At 40.4% G+C, this 6,969-nt stretch overlaps 1 non-coding gene across 1 annotated transcript; it reads left to right on the top strand.

The window, feature by feature from the left end:
- The first annotated feature begins 6,336 nt into the window (after positions 1 to 6,336).
- TRNAC-ACA (transfer RNA cysteine (anticodon ACA)) lies at positions 6,337 to 6,408 on the top strand. Its single transcript has one exon. It is a non-coding gene; the product is annotated as a tRNA-Cys (tRNA).
- The last annotated feature ends 561 nt before the right edge of the window (positions 6,409 to 6,969 follow it).

Genomic DNA, 6,969 nt, shown 5'->3' with positions numbered 1-6,969 from the left:
TGCTTTATGAACTAGCTATTCAAGGAAAGGTATTACCTCCCCAGTAAGGTTTTAAATTGCTTGAGTAAACTATTATATCTCATCTTATTGTGTGAGGTACCAACATCTTAGTGAGTACTAAGTGCTCAACTTCTTAACCCCTTTCCTGAGAATACCTCATTTTATAAACAAGCATCTGTAAAGTTTTTAAATTCAGCACCATTGTGAAGATAAATTATTTTCTTTGGGCAGTAAATCATCTAACCACTTTCCCAAATGAGTATTTTCCAAAATCAGGTAGAAAAGGGGAACAAATCAACCCCAGTGGGTGACAGAAAGGAAGACCATGTACAAAAGCAAAGCATTTATTGGAGTCTACATTTTAAACTTTGTGACCCTTAATATTTTAGGTAAGGTATTCCTTCTTGGGCTTAACAAAAACTGAAATCAGCTACAAGTAACAGGTAAAATGTAACCACAGGAATCACATGCTGATCCTTCAGAGTCCTGATTACACATAGTAACAGGGTGTATGTCTGTGAGTCCCACCAGCAAGGGACTAAGCATTTTTCCAGGTTTATTATTAAAAGTTCTAGGAAATTCTAAGACTATTGTGTCTTTAAAAGTCCTCTTCAGCTTAAACTGGCCATGTCTAAAAAATGCTCAAGTATAAAATGCAGTTTAATTCTCCCTCTAACAACTAGAATTCACAATCTCTTGAGCAAAGAGAAGAGATGAAGAAGCTCCTTTTCTTCCTGTTCTCTCTTCCAATTAATTTGTAACGAAAGGTTTTTGTTTTTCTTCTTGTGTTTTGGCCCCTGGCCTCACTTCAGGCCATGCAGGTGAAATGGCTCTGGGGAAAAAAGGGACACTTTCCAAGCCTAAATGGAAGTGATCCTACAGCCGACTCTTCCAATCTCTGATAGCACTAGCTACTAGGGGCCAGCTTCCACTTGCCAACAGTGTTCCTTAAAATTCATAGAAACAAGAACATACAGTAACATGGAACAAACTGCAGAACAACTGCAACAACTGGAAGTCTAGTCTAAAATCAATAGTGTTTTGTAGAACTCACAATTATCCAAAAAGGAAAAAAAAGGTAAAGTGACAAATAACATGAAATTTGTCCAGTTTAAAAAATAATTGAAATAAATTGCTGCATAAGTTTAAGATGTACAGCATGATAGTTTAATTTACATATATAGTTATTTGAATATATTAAATTTAATTAATTGATTTATTTATTACATAATGATTTAATCATTATAATAGGTTAAACTAAAATTCATCTTCTTATGTCAATACAATACAAAAGTACAGAAAGAAAAAATAATTTAAAAAAAAACCTCTATACAATCAGCAAAACAAGACTGGGAGCTGACTGTGGCTCAGATCATGAATTCCTTATTGCCAACTTCAGTTCACTTCAGTTCAGTTGCTCAGTCCTGCTGACTCTTTGCAACCCCATGGACTGCAGCACGCCAGGCCTCCCTGTCCATCACCAACTCCCAGAATCCACCCAAACCCATGACCACTGAGTCAGTGATGCCATCGAACCACCTCATCTTCTGTCGTCCCCTTCCCTTCCTGCCCTCAATCTTTCCCAGCAATAGGGTCTTTTCCAATAAGTCAGCTCTTCGCATCAGGTAGCCAAAGTATTGGAGTTTCAGCTTCAACATCAGTCCTTCCAATGTACACCCAGGACTGATCTCCTTTAGGATGGACTGGTTGGATCTCCTTGCAATCCAAGGGACTCGCAGGAGTCTTCTCCAACACTATAGTTCAAAAGCATCAGTTCTTCAGTGTTCAGTTTCTTTAGAGTCCAACTCTCACATCCACAAATGACTACTGGAAAAACCATAGCCTTGACTAAATGGACCTTTGTTGACAAAGTGATGTCTCTGTTTTTTAATATGCTATCTAGGTTGGTCATAACTTTCCTTCCAAGGAGTAAGCGTCTTTTAATTTCATGGCTGAAATCACCATCTGCAGTGATTTTGGAGCCCCCCAAAAATAAAGTCTGACACTGTTTCCACTGTTTCCCCATTTATTTGCCATGAAGTGATGGGACTGGATGCCATGATCTTAGTTTTCTGAATGTTGAGCTTTAAGCCAACTTTTTCACTCTTTTTCACTTTCATCAAGAGGCTCTTTAGTTCTTCACTTTCTGCCATAAGGGTGGTGTCACCTGCATATCTGAGGTTATTGATATTTCTCCCAACAATCTTGATTCCAGTTTATGAGTCATCCAGCCCCTCATTTCACATGATGTACTCTGCATACAAGTTAAATAAGCAGGGTGACAATATACAGCCCTGATGTACTCCTTTCCCAATTTGGAACCAGTCTGTTGTTCCATGTCTTGTTCTAACTGTTGCTACTTGACCTGCATACAGATTTCTCAAGAGGCAGGTCAGGTGGTCTGGTATTCCCATCTCTTGAAGAATTTTCCTAGGTTGCTGTGATCCACACAGTCAAAGGCTTTAGTGTAGTCAATGAAGCAGAAGTAGATATTGTTTTGGAATTCCCTTGCTTTTTCTATGATCCACAGGATGTTGGCAAGTTGATCTCTGGTTCCTCTGCCTTTTCTAAATTCAGCTTGTAGATCTGGAAGTTCTTAGTTCATGTACTGTTGAAGCCTAGCTTGAAGGATTTTCAGCATAATCTTGCTAGCATGTAAATAAGTACAATTGTACAGTAGTTTGAACCTCTTTGATCTTGTCTTTCTTTGGGATTGGAATGAAAACTGATCTTTTACACTCCTTGTGGCCACTACTGAGTCTTCCAAATTTGCTGGCATATTAAGTGTGGCACTTTAATAGCATCATCTTTTAGGATTTTAAATAGCTTAGCTGGAATTCCATCATATCCACTAGCTCTGTTTGTAGTTATGCTTCCAAAGGCCCACTTGACTTCATACTCCAGGATGTTTGGCTCTAGGTGAATGACCACAGCATTGTGGTTATCTGGGTCTTTAAGACCTTTTTTTGTATAGTTCTTCTGTGTATTCTTGCTAACTCTTGCTAATCTCTTCTGCTTCTGTTAGTTCTTTGCCATTCCTGTCCTTTATTGTGCCCGTTTTTTGCATGAAATGTTCCCTCTGCATCTCCAATTTTCTTGACAAGATCTCTAGTCTTTCCCATTCAGTTGTTTCCCTTTATTTCTTTGCATTGTTCACTTAAGCCTTTCTTATCTCTCCTTGCTGGTCTCTGGAACTCTGCATTCAGTTGGATTTATCTTTCCCTTTCTCCTTTGCCTTTCATTTCTCTTCTTTTCTCAGCTATCTGTAAGGCCTCCTCAGACAACCACTTTCCCTTCTTGCATGTCTTTGGGTTATTGTTTTCTGCTATTGAATTAGATGCGGTCTTAATTTATTTTGAATATTAACCCCTTATCAGATACACTGTTTGCAAATACATTCCCATTCTGTAGGTTACCATTTCGCTTTGTTGATGGTTTTTTTACATGTGCAGAAACTTTTTGGCTTGATATAATCCCACTTATTATTTTTCTACTAAAAAGAAAGTTATGTTTTACTAAAAAATGGTCTCTGGTATTTGAGAAACAGAAGTTGGTTATTTCTCTTGCAGGTGCTCATTGTAAAATTCAATTACTTGATAATTTAGGAAATTAAGTGTAATAGTCTCCTATTGACACTGCAACAAATTACCACAAAGGCAGTAGCTTAAAACATCACAAATGCATACTACCCTTCCCTCAACAGAATGGTCTCTGTTCATTTCCAAGGCAAACCAATTCAATATCACAGTAATCCAAGTCTATGACCCAACCAGTAATGCTGAAGAAGCTGAAGTTGAACGGCGCTATGTAGACCTACAAGACCTTTTAGAACTAATACTCAAAAAAGATGTCCTTTTCATTATAGGGACTGGAATGCAAAAGTAGGAAGTCAAGAAACACCTGGAGTAACAGGCAAATTTGGCTTTGGAATACGGAATGAAGCAGGACAAAGGCTAATAGAGTTTTGCCAAGAAAACACATGGGTCATGGCAAACACCCACTTCCAACAACACAAGTGAAGACTCTACACATGGACATCACCAGACGGTCAACACCGAAATCAGATTGATTACATTCTTTGCAGCCAAAGATGGAGAAGCTCTATACAGTCAGACCAGGAGCTGACTGTGGCTCAGATCATGAACTTCTTATTGCCAAATTCAGACTTAAATAGAAGAAAGTAGGGAAAACCACTAGAGAATTCAGGTATGACCTAAATCAAATCCCTTATGATTATACAGTGGAAGTGAAAAATAGACTTAAGGGACTAGATCTGATAGACAGAGTGCCTGATGAACTATGGAGGGAGGTTCGTGACATTATACAGGAGACAGGGATCAAGACCATTCCCAGGGAAAAGAAATGCAAAAAAGCAAAATGGCTGAAAAGGCCTTACAAATAGCTGTGAAAAGAAGAGAAGCAAAAAAAAGGGGGGGGGGGGATATACCCATTTCAATGCAGAGTTCCAAAGAATAGCAAGAAGAGATAAGAAACCCTTCCTCAGCAATCAGTGCAACAAAATAGAGGAATACAATAGAATAGAAAAGACTAGAAATCTTTTCAAGAAAACAAGAGATACCAAGGGAAGTTTTCATGCAAAGATGGGCTCAATAAAGGACAGAAATGGTATGGACCTGACAGAAGCAGAAGATATTAAGAAGAGGTGACAAAAATACACAGAAGAACTTTACAAAAAAGAGCTTCATGACCCAGATAATCACGATGGTGTGATCACTCACCTAGAGCCAGACATCCTGGAATGTGAAGTCACATGGGCCTTAGGAAGTATCACTTCGAAAAAGCTAGTGGAGGTGATGGAATTCCAGTTGAGCTATTTCAAATCCTGAAAGATGATGCTGTGAAAGTTCTGTACCCACTATGCCAGCAAATTTGGAAAACTCAGCAGTGGCCACAGGACTGGAAAAGGTCAGTTTTCATTCCAATCCCAAAGAAAGGCAATGGGAAATAGATGGGGAAACAGTGGAAACAGTGTCAGACTTTATGTTTTGGGCTCCAAAATCACTGCAGATGGTGACTGCAGCCATGAAATTAAAAGACGCTTACTCCTTGGAAGGAAAGTTATGACCAACCTAGATAGCATATTCAAAAGCAGAGACATTACTTTGCCAACAAAGGTCCATCTAGTCAAGGCTATGGTTTTTCCTGTGGTCATGTATGGATGTAATAGTTGGACTGTGAAGAAGGCTGAGTGCCGAAGAATTGATGCTTTTGAACTGTGGTGTTGGAGAAGACTCTTGAGAGTCCCTTGGACTGCAAGGAGATCCAACCAGTCCATTCTGAAGGACATCAGCCCTGGGATCTCTTTGGAAGGAATGATGCTAAAGCTGAAATTCCAGTACTTTGGCCACCTCATGAGAAGAGTTGACTCATTGGGAAAGACTCTGATGCTGGGAGGGGTTGGCGTCAGGAGGAGAAGGGGACGACAGAGGATGAGATGGCTGGATGGCATCACTGACTCGATGGACGTGAGTCTGAGTGAACTCCGGGAGTTGGTGATGGACAGGGAGGCTTGGCATGCTGCGATTCATGGGGTCACAAAGAGTCGGACATGACTGAGCAACTGAACTGAACTGATAAGCTAGTAAAGTAATGCTCAAAAATCTCCAAGCCAGGCTTCAGCAATACATGAATCATAAAATTCCAGATGTTCAAGCTGGTTTTAGAAAAGGCAGAGGAACCAGGGATCAAATTGCCAACATTTGCTGGATCATTGAAAAAGCAAGAGAGTTCCAGAAAAACATCTATTTCTGCTTTATTGACTATGCCAAAGCCTTTGACTGTGTGGATCACAATAAACTGGAAAATTCTTCAAGAGATGGGAATACCAGACCACCTGACCTGCCTCTTGAGAAATCTGTATGCAGGTCAGGAAGCAACAGTTAGAACTGGACATGGAACAACAGACTGGTTCCAAATAGGAAAAGGAGTACATCAAGGCTGTATATTGTTACCCTGCTTATTTAACTTGTATGCAGAGTACATCATGAGAAACACTGGGCTGGATGAAGCACAAACTGGAATCAAGATTGCTGGGAAAAATATCAATAACCTCAGATATGCAGATGACACCACCCTTATGGCAGAAAGTGAAGAAGAATTAAAGAGCCTCTTGATGAAAGTGAAAGAAGAGAGTGAAAAAGTTGGCTTAAAGCTCAACATTCAGAAAACTAAGATCATGGCATCCGATACCATCACTTCATCGCAAATAGATGGGGAAACAGTGGAAATAGTGTCAGACTTTATTTTTGGGGGGCTCCAAAGTCACTGCAGATGGTGATTGCAGCCATGAAATTGAAAGACATTTACTCCTTGGCTTCCCTAGTGGCTCAGATGGTAAAGCATCTGTCTACAACACAGGAGACCCGGGTTCAATCCCTGGGTGGGGAAGATCCCCTGAAGAAGGAAATGGCAGCCCACTCCAGTATTCTTGCCTTGAAAATCCCATGGATCGCGGAGCCTGGTAGGCTACCGTCCATGGAGCCTGGTAGGCTACCATCCATGGGGTCACAAAGAGTTGGACACGACTGAGCGACTTCACTTTCGCTTTCACTTTACTCCTTGGAAGGAAAGTTATGACCAATCTAGACAGCATATTAAAAAGCAGAGACATTACTTTGTCAACAAAAGTCTGTCTAGTCAGGGCTATGGTTTTTTCAGTAGTCATGTATGGATGTGAGTGGTGGACTATAAAGAAAGCTGAGCACTGAAGAATTGATGCTTTTGAACTGTGGTGTTGGAGAAGACTCTTGAGAGTCCCTTGGACTGCAAGGAGATCCAGCCAGTCCATCCTAAAGGAAATCAGTCCTGGGTGTTCATTGGGAGGACTGATGTTGAAGTTGAAACTCCAGTATTTTGGCCACCTAATAGGAAGAGCTGACTCACTGGAAAAATCCTGATGCTGGGAAAGATTGAGGGCAGGAGAAGAAGGGGACAACAGAAGGTGAGATG

This window comes from Bos taurus, chromosome 20 (assembly GCF_002263795.3).
Source record: "Bos taurus isolate L1 Dominette 01449 registration number 42190680 breed Hereford chromosome 20, ARS-UCD2.0, whole genome shotgun sequence".
Classification (NCBI taxonomy): domain Eukaryota; kingdom Metazoa; phylum Chordata; class Mammalia; order Artiodactyla; family Bovidae; genus Bos; species Bos taurus.
This window is presented reverse-complemented; position numbering and strand designations above follow the sequence as displayed.